A 15,432-nucleotide genomic window follows, 5' to 3' on the forward strand; every position below is an offset into this window, starting at 1 on the left:
TAGGAATTGTTTAGACATATTAAGGCCTTGCCAAGTTCAATTCTGGAGGCTGCCAAAAAAAACAAATACTAGAAAATGGAAATCAAAGTCTAAGGCAACTCTACTTGAAATGCTGAATATTGTAAAAGAGATAAAAGAAAAGGGAGTGGGATCTTTAGAAAATGGTAGGAAAACGGAAATTGTGGAAAGAATACATGCAGAATAATGTATGGAGGAGGAGTAAGGTTTAAGGGAAGGCAAGAACTGAGCAATTTATGCAACACTGGATTAATGATAGCTATACAAAAACGTGATGAAATGTGTTTTGTTTTCTTCTATATAAAATTATGTTTGCCCATGTCTTACGTAATAATTCAATAAAGCTGTAAAACAAAATCTCAAACTAACTTTTTAGTCATATCCAAATAGTTTCTAGTTTATAATACCGGAGGCTTGGGCTTTACTGAGCATCACCAAACAACTACTCTAAAAATAGCATCACTGTATATCAGCTTACAACAGAAATTTAAGGAGGGAAGATCACTAAAAAGCTCAAACTTTAAAGGATCAGACAAAGGCACACTACAGGCATTATGCAAATGTAAATATCTCATATTTAAATAACAAATGCACATGCTTCTGATAGTCATCAACATAAAAATAAGATATTACAGGACTTCCAAGATGGCTGCACGTTAAGTAACTGCTTAATTCTAGCTCTCCCAGTGTGAAAACAGAAACTCAGAAGAGAAAGTCAGTGAACTTCTGTTTCTGGGCAAATTTCAGTAACTGTTTAGTAAGTGTACTGCCTGGATGCCATGAAAAAATAAATACAGAAGACCTGAAAGAAAACAAGCTACAAAAGGTGAGGAAAAAACACTGAATGGAAGAGTACTGCAGCTGTTCAGCAAAAAGCAGTGCAAGCTCTAGAGAACTTCCAGTAACCTAGAGGAAAATGTAAGACAACTGCACACTGACACAGTACATCAATTCAAATAACAAAAGGCTGGGAAAATTGGAAGAAGCTTTAAACAAATATTCGGATGTGGTGATAAAACTGCAAAAATCAGAGGTCAAACTGAAGAAATGGTTGGCTGAATAAGAGTCTGTTCAATAAGAGAAGTTTCAAAAAATAATGGAATTAAGAGGACAGAGCACATAGGGAAAACCTGAGATTTTCTGCTGTACTAGAAAAGCTGGAAGAAGCAGACTGTATTAATTTTATGAAAGCACAAATAAGCAACTGGACTGGTATTCCACAGCCAGAGTTGTTAACTGTAAGGACACATTGTGTGTATGTTTCAAACCTGGCTATGAGAAAGCAACCTAAACCTTTAAATATTAAAGATGTAATCCTACAAACAGGAGGAATTCATTCTGGAAAATCGGTGGCTGAAGGATAAAGTACTAAAAGTTGGAGATAGCACAGCATTTGTGGAGAATGATTGGTGACTGTACATCAGGTATAACAGGAGTAAATTTATTTCCACTAATCAGGAAATGTTGCAAAACAGGTGTGAGATTCAAACTTCTGTACCCAGCTATCTTCAAAATATTCTTTCTTGGAGGAACAAAATAATTTTTGATGCAGTATATGCTAAGGAGGAAATAACAAAAGATTGTCCACAAAAAGTGAGCTGTAAAACAAAAAGGCGATTCTGCTTCTTGTTCTTATGGTAATAAAGACCAGTGAAAGAGAGACTGTGCCAGTGAAACCTTTTCCAATGTTTCAATGGAAAATGCTTCCGAGAATGAAAATGCACAAAAGTTGACAAGAATCAAGAGTATGCTGGAAATGAAGCAGAGACAGGGTCTGGAAGATGGAGATTAACAGGAATAAAGCCAGTAACTTGAAATTGACAAATGTGGGATTAGAAAGCAATAATTATATTTATGAAACATGAAATAAGAATATCTGGAAATACTAGACTCTGACTTTGTTAAACTTGTATGGGACTCTAAAGAACATCCCTTATTTGATGTCATTAATGTTTGGAAAAATACTTGGGGGAGGTGAGAGGGAAAAAACTGTACGTAAAAATAATTATTTTCTTAACAGTAATATTTTTATGGTGCATGATTTTCTTTGCATGCTGTAAAATAAAGTTTTACAAGTTATTTTTAAGTGTAATGGGGATACTAATGTAAACAGGTACTCCTTTTTTCCTCAATTTTTCCTCTCTTTCTCGTTTAGTTTTAAGAAATGTAGGCACTGCAATTTAAAAAAAATAAATAAGAAAATCTTTGTCAAAAGTGCATGACAAAAGAAAAATCGATGTACTTTTTTCCTCATTCTTGCATAAGGGAACAACTGGATTAGGGCCCTTAGTTTGATTTGGTAGCAAGTTTTAACAGAAAAAAAGTAAATGAAAAATGAACATTAACTATTATAAAGTTTTTTCCAGCAAATAAATGTATGCTTTTAGTAGCAACTTTGTATCTGATCCTGGTGTATCCATAGAGACAATCTCAAAGAGAAATGGCTATGAAATAATGTTTTCCCATCTAGAGCTATAAAGACAAGACAAAATCAGACAGTACACACTAGAAGCACAGGCTGTACCATGTGTCCTAACATGGATAACCTTTATTTTAGGATAATTCAAGTCAAAGAGTGTGTTTGTCAGTTTGGGACACTTGTTCCTATTAGGAAAGTTAAACTTCAATATTTGAAGATGTACACACTTTTGTGAGTTAGTATTAAGTTAACAGGTTTTAGGGGGACATTGGGGATGTTTTTTGAGGACTTTCAATAAAACAAAAAGTTTTGTATGATGTGACATAGGCCCAAAGAAACAACTGTATAAAAGATCAACCTGCCAAACAGTATATGCATGTAACACAAAAACTGGAACTAGACACTTAAAGCTGTTACACATGAAAGGTGGGAATAACCAACTTTTTAACACAATGATGTTTTCTGTAATGTCTTTAAAATGTCAATGGTCTTACAATCATACAAAAGACAAAACAGTGCAAGAAACTTCTCTGTGTGGAAGATTCTCAGTCCATATATTTCTAGTTAATCACTGTATAGTAATCAGATCAGACAATAGTAGTAGAAGTAGCAAACTTAAACTCGTCTTAAGTCAAAACAAAACCAAAAAATAATAGAAAATATATAATTTAAGTAATCGAAAGTAATCCAAGTCTGTTTACAGTCGAAAATCCTTTTAAGTACACAGACAAGCGATCCAAGTTAAACAAAAATAGAGTAATAATTTCCTCAGAAGCTTTCTATATGTGTGTGTGTGTGTGTGTGTGTATACATACACACTTTTTATCAGGCATGGGAGTGGCTTATTGTGCTGTAAAACAAAGTGCTACTGGTACACATGTCAAATTCACACCCATTCTCACAGTGTGACACTCGAGCTGATTCTTCCCTACTTAGTAGCTGTCATAATAATATATAACCCTTATGTACTTTAAATAAAATTTATAATGATGTGGTACCTCTTATTTAACCAGATTATTAAGTCTGTGATTTTATCCAAGACAATATACTACATGGCTGGAAATGTATCAACCTTAGTTCACTTGGCAATCAAAAAAATATATATAAATATATACATATACATTTTGCATGTAAAAATCAATTTCTATTTTCATAACCTATTGTTAACAAAGATCGCTTCCGTACTTCTAGACTTCTTCAGGTCTGTGTACAAGAACCCTAAAAAAAAAATCTATAAAAATATATATAATTGTATAATTAGTATTGTTATTACACACCATTTTGAATAAACTGGAAAAAAGAACCAGAAAAAAATAAAAATAAGAAAAAATGTATGTATGATGATGGAAACAAAATATACACTTAAATTACAACCGATTTAAAATGGTATTTAAAACCAACTGGTAGAATAAAATAAAATAAATTAGTCATGTAAACAATGTGGCAATTTTCTAAGTTCCAGTGCACTTTTAATTGAACAGTAGTAGTTTAGTCCAGGCTTCCTAAAAGAGGTCAGCTTTAATTGCCACATGAGTTCATGTTTCTCCAGAATATTCGTGATGTCTCCTTCAAGATCCCCCATGTCTATGCAATCCAGGATCTGGAACTTAAAACCTGTGTCTCTTTTATGAAGAGAAAGGTGTTTGGCTAGTGCATTACTTTTACATCCAGAGCGGATTTCTGACAGATGACATGAAATCCTACGCTTGAATTTATTTACAGTCTTGCCCACATAGAATGCATCACATTCATTGCACTGTACCCTGTAAATTACCTTTGTAGTGTTACAGTCACCCCTGCACTGGTTTTAATGATTTTCTTTAAATAAGGGCAATAAAAGCAAATCATACAAAAAAAAGACAGTAGTGAATTTTATTAAAAAATATGTAGAATGCAAATAGCTGTGGCTACAGGAGATACTTGGAAAAACTGAACATGTGAATTTTTTAAAGGTTTTTTTGATAAAGAAGAGTATTTATATTACTTTCAAAGAGAATCTCCAATAGTGACACAAGAGAATAAAAAAGATAATGGTAGATTTGTAGCACTAAGGGGCTACTGGCAAGGGAGGAGGATTACACTGGCATGTATTTATATTTCATGTTAAACTGCTACAATGGAGCTTGAGAAAATTATGGGAGAAATAATTAGCTTTCAGTAAGGAACATTACTTATAGGTGGGAACTGGAATTTGATTTACAGCGGTAGGGGTCCCAGAAGGGAAACTGTAACAAAGCAGGGTATAGTATTGAAGTAATTTATGAAAATATGTTGGCATTGAAGATGTGAATTCAGTACTAGGAGTTCAGTTTAATTTAGATATTATTCAAAGATACAAAAACTGGTTTAGGCTAGACAGAATTTAAATTTTGCAGGAACATGGGCATTTAATTGAGAGTCTTGATATGTACCCAACAGCCATTTCAAATCATGCACCAATAACAAATAAAAACACAGGGTAATGAAATAAAAATGAGACACTGGTACTTTCCCACCTATCTGCTGAAAAGACAAGAATTTAAGGAATGGGTAGGGGAAATATTCTGGAGCTTTTAATTACAGAAGATATAAATTTCTTCTGAAAATATAGTTAGGGAGTTGGATAAAATTAAAGTGGAGCTTAAAAAGCAGGTGGAAATAAAAGACAGAGAGATGGTTAAGAAGAAAATTATTTACAGGGACTGACAAATGTTAAAGTACTGCAGAACAGAGGGGATCTCACAGAACAAAAAGATGAGAAACTGCAGAATGCTAAACAGAAAATAAGGGATTACCTCGATAATCTGCATGAATTAGAAAGACTGATGTTAAGAAACTCTTTTTTGATAATAATTCAAGAGCAAAAGAACTTTTAGCAGAGCAGCTCAGGCAACAGAAAGTAGAAAGAGCTGTCGCCAAGCTTAGAGAGCCTATAACAAGAATGATAAGAGATTCCCTGTAGGGGTTCTAGAAATATTTCGGATATTCTATGAAAGTCTGTATAAAGCAGACAAATATGGAAATCAAGAAAAGGTACAAATTAAATATACCAAGGTTAGAGGTAGATGAGGCTCAATTACTAACAGGATAGGAGGACAGATAAAAATAGTGATGTATAACTAATCCACAGGAAAGTACCCAGGGACAGATGGTATTTCTTTGGGAGACTGGAAGCTAGGAGGGAAAAACTGAAAGATCTGGAAGGTTTTGTTTAACAGTATTTTAAGAGGAGAGGAGTACCAACAACCTGGAAGAAAGTGGTAGAGGCTTTAATCCCTAAAGAGGGTAAAGAGCCATCAGATCCAGTATCATACAGGTCCATTCCCATAATAAACCATAATTATAAAGCATTTATGTCCAGTGTGGCAGCTAAAGATATGTGGGAAGAGACTAAACAAAAGATAATACAAAAACTGAGAAACTGGAAGGTTTGTTCTATGAATATGGACAGTAAGATACAAACAGTTAAAATGTTTTTTTGTCCTTTTTCTTGATACACAGGCAGGTTTAATCAACCAGAGAAGAAGTTGTGGACAGCAATTAATAAAATGTTGAAGGATTTTATCTGGGAGGGAAAGATGGCAAGAGTCAAGATGATTTTTTTCAATAAAACAGGGCGGATTGGGATTACCTGATTTGAAGGGGTATTTCAGAGCTACATAGTTATATCACAAGCATAAACCTATAATTCAAAGTGGAAAGGGATGATGATGAAACTGGTGAAAGATCAAGAAACAAACAATGACAGTCTGGGATTTTGGATGCAGATTTTTAAGGAGAATAATAACCATACAGAATATTATATTCATAAAGTTGCAGAAAGTATTCCAAGAACCAAGTCAACGCAAAAATAGAGAAAGGAGATTCTGTCGATAGGGATTACTGCAATTAGGGATACAGAAAAGAGGCAAGAGAAGGATGGAATTTATTGGAGAAAACTAGCAAAGAACCCAAAGGAACTGGGAGCAAATAGAGAGGGAAAGGTAACACATTCTTGGCGTCCTCCCATTTTATTTAGGCTGCAGTTCAGAAATTGCCTTCCCTATCAAGGATCGATATCAGCATATAGGTTAAAAAGAAATAAATAATGGCGTCCTAAATGAAAGACCAGCACTGGCAGACTTTTTAGTATAATCCAGAACAGAAGCTGCTGTTAAAAAAAGGAATAATTAGAACAGCATAGAAAATATTGCATGACAACTATAAGAATCAGAGGAGGTTAGAAAGGACTGGGAAGAGACTGGATAAGCAATTCACAAAGAAACAATGGGGGAATAAATGCATTTCTCCCAAATATGCAACAAAATCTAGATTATTTAGGATTTTTGTTTGGAAATGTTTATACAGGTATTTTTATACCCCAAAGTAGACTCCAGAGAATATTTCCTCAGGTAGACAGCAAATGTTAGAGGTGTGATGGGGAAGAAAGAGATAATTGGGAACATATTTTCTGGGAGTGTAATGAGTTGGCAGACTTTAAAGATTTCCTGCAGACTACAATATCAGAGAGAGTATGAGCAAATTGGTGTACCTAGTGAAATGATTTTTCTGAACTAGGATACAGAATCGGAATTGCCTAGACATAGTAAGGCCTTGCCGAGTCTAATTATGGTAGCCGCCAAAAAATCAATTACTAGAAAATGGAAATCAAAGTCTAAACCAACTGTAAAAACTGGAAATGGGAGCTTTAGAAAAGGGTAGGAGCAAATTGGATAGACAAAATGGGAATTGTGGGAATAATGCATAGAGGAATGAATTTTAAAAGAAAGCAGGATTTGAATGAACTATGTAATATCGGACTGACAATGATCGATTAGATTGCAAGTGATGTATAATGCTTACAACTAAGATTATGTCAATATGGTTTGTTTTCATTTATATAAATGTATGACTGCCTGTGGCATAAGTGATAATTTAATAAAGATGTTTCAGAGACTACATTCCAAACAGTCCAGCTTCTTAGATGTGCAAACATAGGGATATAAACTTTTGACAAGACGAATGTAAGTCATTCAACAACATTTCATCATTCATGCCAGTCAAAGGGTAAAGTACTCTCTCTCTTGCCAGTTTAAGCAAGTTCCTGGACACGCTATCAAATTTGAATTGTTCATCCATCTATTCTGTTCTTCCCATTCATCTTCCAAAAGTACCTCAGACACAGAGTCAGCCACTGCTGCAGAAATAGCCTGATCCATCTCAACTACCCTGCCCAGTAACCAAAGTGATTCCCCTAACTTTGTCAATGCCAGATTCACATTCATAAAAACCTACAGATCAACAGGAAAAACCTTAAGTGCAACTGGAAAGATCAACTTATATTGAAGCAGTTTTTAGCTTGTGCATTCTTTTACAGCATCTGAAAACTCCTCTGCCCCTTACTTAAAGAAGAAGCCAAGAAATCATGATTAATAAATATATCACGACCCTCTACGGTATACCCCTTATCCAGCTAACACAGGACTACCTCAGTAATGTGTGCTAATGCTAACCTTGCCCCTGTCTCAATCCTAACCCCACACAGTATCTTAAAAAAAAAAAAAAAAACCTTCCTGCAGCACTGCCATTATACAAGACATGCACATACACACATTAATACACACAACAAAGATAAAATCTAATCACTTATTTAATAGTGACCCTAATCCTAAAATGCATACACTTGCATGCAAACACACAACACCCATGTCTTTACCTAACCCTTACACCTAAAACACATGTATACCATTTTAAGTGCCTTCCAATCCCTTAAGTTTCAAAACAGCACTTTGAGATATTGGACATTCGACTATCTTGACCACTCCTAGCATTTGTCAAACAAAGCAACGTTCGACAAAACACACAATAACCAACATGTATATCACACACATTTACACACACACTATATAAAGAGAGTGTACATGCTCCTGTTAAAATGCCAGGTTTCTGTGATATAAAACTAAAATAAACAAATAAATAATAAAAAGATCACAATAAATAATTTCAAAACTTTTCCCACCTTTAATGTGACCTATAACCTGTACAATTCAATTAAAAAAGAAACAAATCTGTTAGGGGGAAAAAATATAAAAAATAAAAAAACGTACAATAAGCTGGTTGCATAAGTGTGCACACCCTTAAACTAATACTCTGTTGAAGCACCTTTTGATTACAGCATGCAGTCTTCTTGGGTAGGAGTCAATCAGCATGGCACATCTTGACTTGGCAATATTTGCCCACTCTTCCTTGAAAAAGCACTTCAAATCTGTCAGATTGTGAGGGCATCTCTTGTGCACAGCCCTCTGCAGGTCACCCCACAAATTTTTTATTGGATTTAGGTCTGGGTTTTGCCTGGGCCATTCCAAAACTTTAATTTTCTTCTGGTGAAGCCATTCTTTTGTTGAATTGGATGTATGCGCAGGGGCATTGTGCTGTTGAAAGGTGAAATTCCTCTTCATCTTCAGCTTTCTAGCACATGCCTGAAGGTTTTGGGCCAAAAGTGACTGGTATTTGGAACTGTTCATAATTCCCTCCACCTTGACTAAAGCCCCAGTTCCAGTTTAAGAAAAGCAGCCCAAAGCATGATAGTGCCACCACCATCCTTCACCGTAGGGTGGTGTTCTTTTGGTGATGTGAAATGTCTTTTTATGCACCAAATGTACCTTTTGGAATTCTGGCCAAAAAGTTCAACCTTGGTCTCATCAGACAATAAATTTTCCCACACGCTTTTTTGGGAGACTTGAACGGCTTTGCAAATTTTAGCCAGGCCTGGATGTTTTTCTGTGTAGGAAAAGGCTTCAGTCTTGCAACCCTACCCCACAGGCCAGACATATGGAGAATACGGGAGATTGTTGTCACATGTAGTACACAACCAGTACTTGCCAGAAATTCCTGCAGTTCCTTCAGTGTTGCTGTAGGTCTCTTGGCAGCCTCCCTGACCAGTTTTCCTCTTGTCTTTTCATCACTTTTGGAGGGACGTCCAGTTCTTTGCAATGCCACTGTTGTCCCATATTTTCTCCACTTTTTGAGGACTGTCTTCACTGTGTTCCATGGTATATTCAATGCTGTGGAAATTTTTTTGTATCGTTCTCCTGACTGATAACTTTTAACAATGAGATCCCTTTGATGCTTTGTAAGCTCTCTACAAACCATGGCTTTTGCTGTAGCAAGCAACTGAGTAAATGTCAGAAAATTCCTACTACAACAGCTGAACTTTATTTGGGGTTAATCAAGTTGTTGTTGTCTTTCGGCTTTTCCCGGTTAGGGGTCGCCACAGCTTTGGGGTTAATCAAGAATCTCTAATTGATGGCAGGTGTGTACCCAAGACTGGATGCTGTAATTAGATCAAAAGGTGCTTCAGCAAAGTATTAGTTTAAGGGTGTGCACACTTATGCAACCAACTTATTGTACTTTTTTTATTTTTTATATTTTCGCCTAACAGATTTGTTTTTCAATTGAATTGTACAGGTTATAGGTCACTTTAAAGGTGGGAAACATTTTGAAATTGTGGTCTCATTTTTTATATCACAGAAACCTGGCATTTTAAGAGGGGTGTGTACACTTTTTATAGCCACTGTATATTTTAAGTATTAATAACCCAGAAACAAACAAAAAATGCACACGTTGCCACTTTCAAGGATGGGAATATAATGGTAATTTATTCCACAGGATGGACTTGAGTAAGGAACCTATCCCTCCTGCAAGTCTTGATTTCTTGGCATAGAGTGAAAATACAGGTCAAATAAAATTGGGGGTTTCATGGCTCAAAAAGTAACACACAGCTCCCTTAGGTAGGTTACAGAGTATATATAAGGAGAGTTATGTTAATCAACATTGACATTTGAAGGATTAAATGTCTTTTATCTTCTTGGCTCTAAATCCCTTGGGCCTTTCCAGTACTGTATTCGATGATGGGTTTGACAAGGCAAGATTCCAATGGTATGATAACTTTTTACAGATCTTGAAGATAATCCCTTGGAAATTAACTGAGACAGATACAAGGATTTCATGGCTATGGTTGAAAAAACATGACAATGAGAGAGTCATCCCAATTAAGTACCCAAGTCTCCTATTATCATGTCTGTCTAAACTGGAGTAGCATTTATAACAAATGAGGCAGGAGCAGCTTTTTTGCTATATGCTGCACTATCCTGTATTTAACACAAGACCATGTCCAGTACACAGTTTAGGATGAGTGGATAATAGTGTCCTTCCTGCAATCATAAGGAAACTTGGTCAAATAAATTTCTGGGACACTGGCTTGCTTATGTGCAAACTAAATGCCAAAAAGGAGAGGACCCAGCACTGATCCTTGTGACGTCCAATAGTTACAATTTTACCTTCAAAGAAAGCACCAGTACCTTTCACCTTCTGTAATCTGTTAGAGATCCAATTTGCAACACAGCTGACAACACAGGGGTTTTAGATTAGCGGGGTCTATTTTTCAATAATACTGGCTTGCAGACAATCAACAAGTATGCAGGCAGTATGAAGATGCTAACAAAGCATAATACCAAAATTCACAGGAAAAAGGATAACTAGCAGAAAAAGACAATTCTGTAGAGAAACTAGTGAGCTCCTCACCTACAGCATTGGGTACATTTGTGAAGATATGTCTCCTTACTGACATGCAGTTCTGAAGATCTAGCTCCCTAGAGGCATGCAGAAGAGAAGAAGTTAACATAGTAGGGTTATAAGAATGTAAATGTATCAGAAACCATATAAAATAATGTGCATACCTCTACAATAAGATGGGAAAAGATGTCAGAAGTATGTGGATACATCAGAAAACTCAAAATCAAAGACCATAGCATTGTCTGAAAGAGAGAAGAAAGCAAAGGACAAAGTCTGAAGACAGTGACTAGCTTAGCATAATGTGAGGATGTTTGCTAACAATTAAAGGGTAATGAATGCATGATAATACTTTCCAGAAGAGAATACAGAATCTAAAACAGTGACATAAATTCAATAACACTTAGGAGTTATAGCAACTACCATGGGAGGAATTAAGCTGTAGTTTAATTAAGACGTGCAGCTTGCCTGCAGAAATGGAAGTGAAAAGATATAGTGGCCAGATGATGTAACAATGAGATAATTTAATATGCAGGCCTTAAGTGTTTATTCACAGATTTCTACTTACAACTTATGTAGATGAGTGGCATGACTCCTCTATGGTACTACAGTAATGTCATTTCCTGTGCCATGCAAAGCAATCAAAAAATAGGTTTGCAGATATGGCAATTTCTTTCAAAGGTTTGTAAATTTTTTTCAGTTGTTAATTACTTACATCAAGTGTCCTGTTGCAAGCAAATAAAAAAATCTAGGCAGGTTTAGCTTGTAAAAGCAAATGGAAAAATACACAGACTATTACTTTATGATATGATAATGGTACCTGTAGGCTTGCCAGATACCTTAAGTGAGCCAAGTTCTCACACATGTAGCACCAGTGAATAGAAAACGACAGTAGTTATTCTTAAAAATATTTATGTTAGTGTGAGGCAACTCACAATTCAAATGCTGAAATGGCAGCATGGAAGAGACAACACAACAATCAAAAATCAGGTTAAGGAATGAGTTTACGTAACCAAAAAATATTGTATTAAGATGGCATAGTGTTGTGACAGACAACACAAACAGACCTGACATACCTGGAAATATGAAGATTTAACTTGAAGAAAAACATACATATGAATTCACAGCTAACATTAAGTTGGGTATAAAAGTCAACTGACAAGGTATGGGCCTCAGATGAAGGGAAAGGGTACAAGCAGGTCAATCACCTACAAGAGGAGGACAGACTTTAAAGAAAAGGAGGGATGTTTAAAGGACTGTGGTGTACAGATACATAATGCGTCTCTTCCAGACTACCAAACAGGTGGCCTCAAAGCTAAGACACTTCTTTCAGCTTTTCCCGGTTAGGGGTCGACACAGCGGATCATCTGTCCGCTCAAGATTGGCAGTGGAGTTTTACGGTGTCGATTTGCCAAACCGGCACCCAACCTTCCACAGAAGGCACACACACACACACACACACACACACACACACACACACACACACACACACACACACACACTCGCGCTCACACACACACTCGCGCTCACACACACACTCGCGCTCGCTCACACTCGCTTGCTCACACACTCTCCCTCGCTCACACTCTCCCTCGGCTCACACACACACTCTCTCCCTCGGCTCACGCACACACTCTCTCTCGCTCACGCACACACTCTCTCTCGCTCACGCACACACTCTCTCCCTCGCTCACGCACACACTCTCTCCCTCGCTCACGCACACACTCTCACGCACACACTCGCTCACACACACACTCGCTCACACACACACTCGCTCACACACTCGCTCACACTCGCTCGCTCACACACTCTCTCGCTCACACACTCTCTCTCACACACACTCTCTCGCGCTCTCACACACACACACTCTCTCGCGCTCTCACACACACACACTCTCTCGCGCTCTCACACACTCTTGCACGCTGCTCTCACACACACACCCTCTCTCGCGCTCTCACCCACACACTCTCTCGCGCTCACACACACTCGTGGGCTCACACTCTCGTGCGCACACACTCCTCTCACACACACACCCTCTCTCGCGCTCTCACCCACACACTCTCTCGCGCTCACACACTCGCGCGCTCTCACACACTCGCTCTCGCGCTCACACACTCTCTCGTGCGCACACACTCGCACACTCTCTCGTGCGCACACTCACGCACACTCTCGCGCACACTCACGCACACTCTCTCGCGCACACTCACGCACTCTCGCGCACACTCACGCACTCTCGCGCACACTCACGCACTCTCGCGCACACTCACGCACACTCTCGCACTCGCGCACACACTCACGCACACGCTCGTGCGCACACACTCACGCACACACTCACGCGCACACACTCACGCGCACACACTCACGCGCACACACTCACGCGCACACACTCACGCGCACACACTCACGCGCACACACTCTCATACCTAGGACCAATTTAGAGTGTCCAATCCACCTACTGCATGTCTTTGGGATGTGGGAGGAAACCGGAGCACCCAGAGGAAACACACGCGACCACAGGGAGGACATGCAGACTCCGCAAAGAAGGCACCCCGGCCGAGAATCGAACCAGAGAACCTCTTGCTGTGAGACAGCAATGCTAACCGCTGCACCACCTTGGCCGCCCTCAAAGCTAAGACACTCTTTTACTTTATTTATTAACCAGATAAACACAACAGGCGCAACTGCTTTTTCATGGGTCACACAGGATGACTCTTTGGTTCTGACTCTGAATCACAACTCAAGTATATGGAAACTGACAGAAATACCCAGGACTACAGGATGAAGTTCTTTTTACCAGCTCACAGACAATCTCCAAGGCTAAAGTGCCAGTCAAGATGGCTTATTCCTCAAATAACAGACTCAAACATGTGAAGAGCCACCATCCTATAAGAACCCTTCAGATGCCTCTGAGTGGAGAGGCTTCAAGTAAAATAATATGGTGATCTTGACTGAAGAAACAGAGATAAATATCAGCGTTAGTGCCTTTGGAGCTAACTCTTCTGCACACACACAGATATGGTGTCTGCATTATTCTAAATCTGCTTCACTGACTGACTCAACAAGTATGCTGCAGTCATTCTTGGCAACAATATAATGCAAGAGCTTTCCCTCATCAAGTAATACTATGCTAACAAGACCTTTGTGCACAGGAATGAGTTTTCTGGACACTTGATGGCAACAGGGGGAAGTGGAAAAGAGAGGTAATAACATCCACAGTAACATGGGAAAGAGGACTTACAAACCCCTAGAGAAAAGTGGAGATCCAGATGGGCTAGGATAGGGCACATTAAACATGACCAGTGAGCAAAGCTTCACCTCCATCCCCAAACCCGCCTCACGAGAGAAGCAAAGTGGAGGGAGAAATACAAGCTGATTCACAGAAAGTTTTTTTTTTTTTGCACATACATTTGCAGTTGTTTTCCCAAACAGCTATATTTTCACTGACAAATATAAATTATACCAGCATACTCGTACTGGGTTGTTCAGTCATGCAAATGATTAAATCAGGACTACAAACAATTTCTAATAAATTTAGATTTAAATCAAGCAAAAGTAAAAGGAGGGCCGTTCATCCGCCAGTGATAATAACTCATCCACACAGCATCTTCACCTATTTAGAGAAAGTATGAAGTACTCCTAAAGGTAAGGTTAACAGCTGCACAATTAAAGAAGACTACATACAGCGTCGTCAAACAGCTTATAGGGCTAAGAAACAAAAAACGTTTATTTCCCCATTTTAAAGATAACAAATTAACATGCTTGTGCATCTAACACTATGAACATCCACTATCATTCATCATTTGAGAAAGACAATCACATTAACTTAGCAACAGTTCAATTGAGAATACCGCGAAAATGTCTCCAACAGTCACATTTAATAGACACTCTATAAACAACTATTTAAACGTTGTTATCGACTGACTGTATGGGTTAAGTCTGCTAGTCACACATTACACGATCAGAAATTCACGCTCAGTGCATAAGTGAGCAACCCTGTTAATAAAGCCAACGCTCTCAAATCATCAAAGAAGCACTAATAGTCGCTGCTAACCCTGGGGTCTTACCCAGTCGAGAGGAGGAAATGAAGGATACAAGTCGTGAAAAAAATGCAGCCTTTTTCTGTGACAACAGTTTGAAATCAGGGTTTCCACATAACCACCACGCACTTATCACGAAACGCACTATAGTCACTCGTCTTGAATATCTTTATGTGAGATGTTAACAGCTACTGCAGAGATATGAAATCAAAAACTGCTGATTCCACCAGTCTTCCTATTTGCAAGGCACCCAAGTGAAAAGAAAAGGAAGTGGCACGTGTAAGGATTTTCTGTTCATCACCTAGCTTTGTCCCTGACAGCATTGAAGGAAACACTCTAAATCGTATCCAGTTCCTACGATTCTATAAACCGAGGGATACTTTTCTTTAGCTGTTTCTTGTTGACATTGATCACACCTTATAATAACT

General features: G+C 38.1%; 1 protein-coding gene across 1 annotated transcript in view; it reads right to left on the reverse strand.

Moving 5' to 3' along the window:
• DUS3L (dihydrouridine synthase 3 like) overlaps positions 1-15,432 on the reverse strand; it is a 654,647-nt gene extending 639,215 nt beyond the window's left edge. The window contains exon 1 of the mRNA XM_044067654.1: positions 15,032-15,432. The gene's annotated coding sequence lies outside the window, so the exon portion shown is untranslated. The remainder of the gene's footprint in view (positions 1-15,031) is intronic.

Source organism: Protopterus annectens, chromosome 3.part1, assembly GCF_019279795.1.
Source record: "Protopterus annectens isolate FY-2018-M chromosome 3.part1, PAN1.0, whole genome shotgun sequence".
NCBI classification, from domain to species: domain Eukaryota; kingdom Metazoa; phylum Chordata; order Ceratodontiformes; family Protopteridae; genus Protopterus; species Protopterus annectens.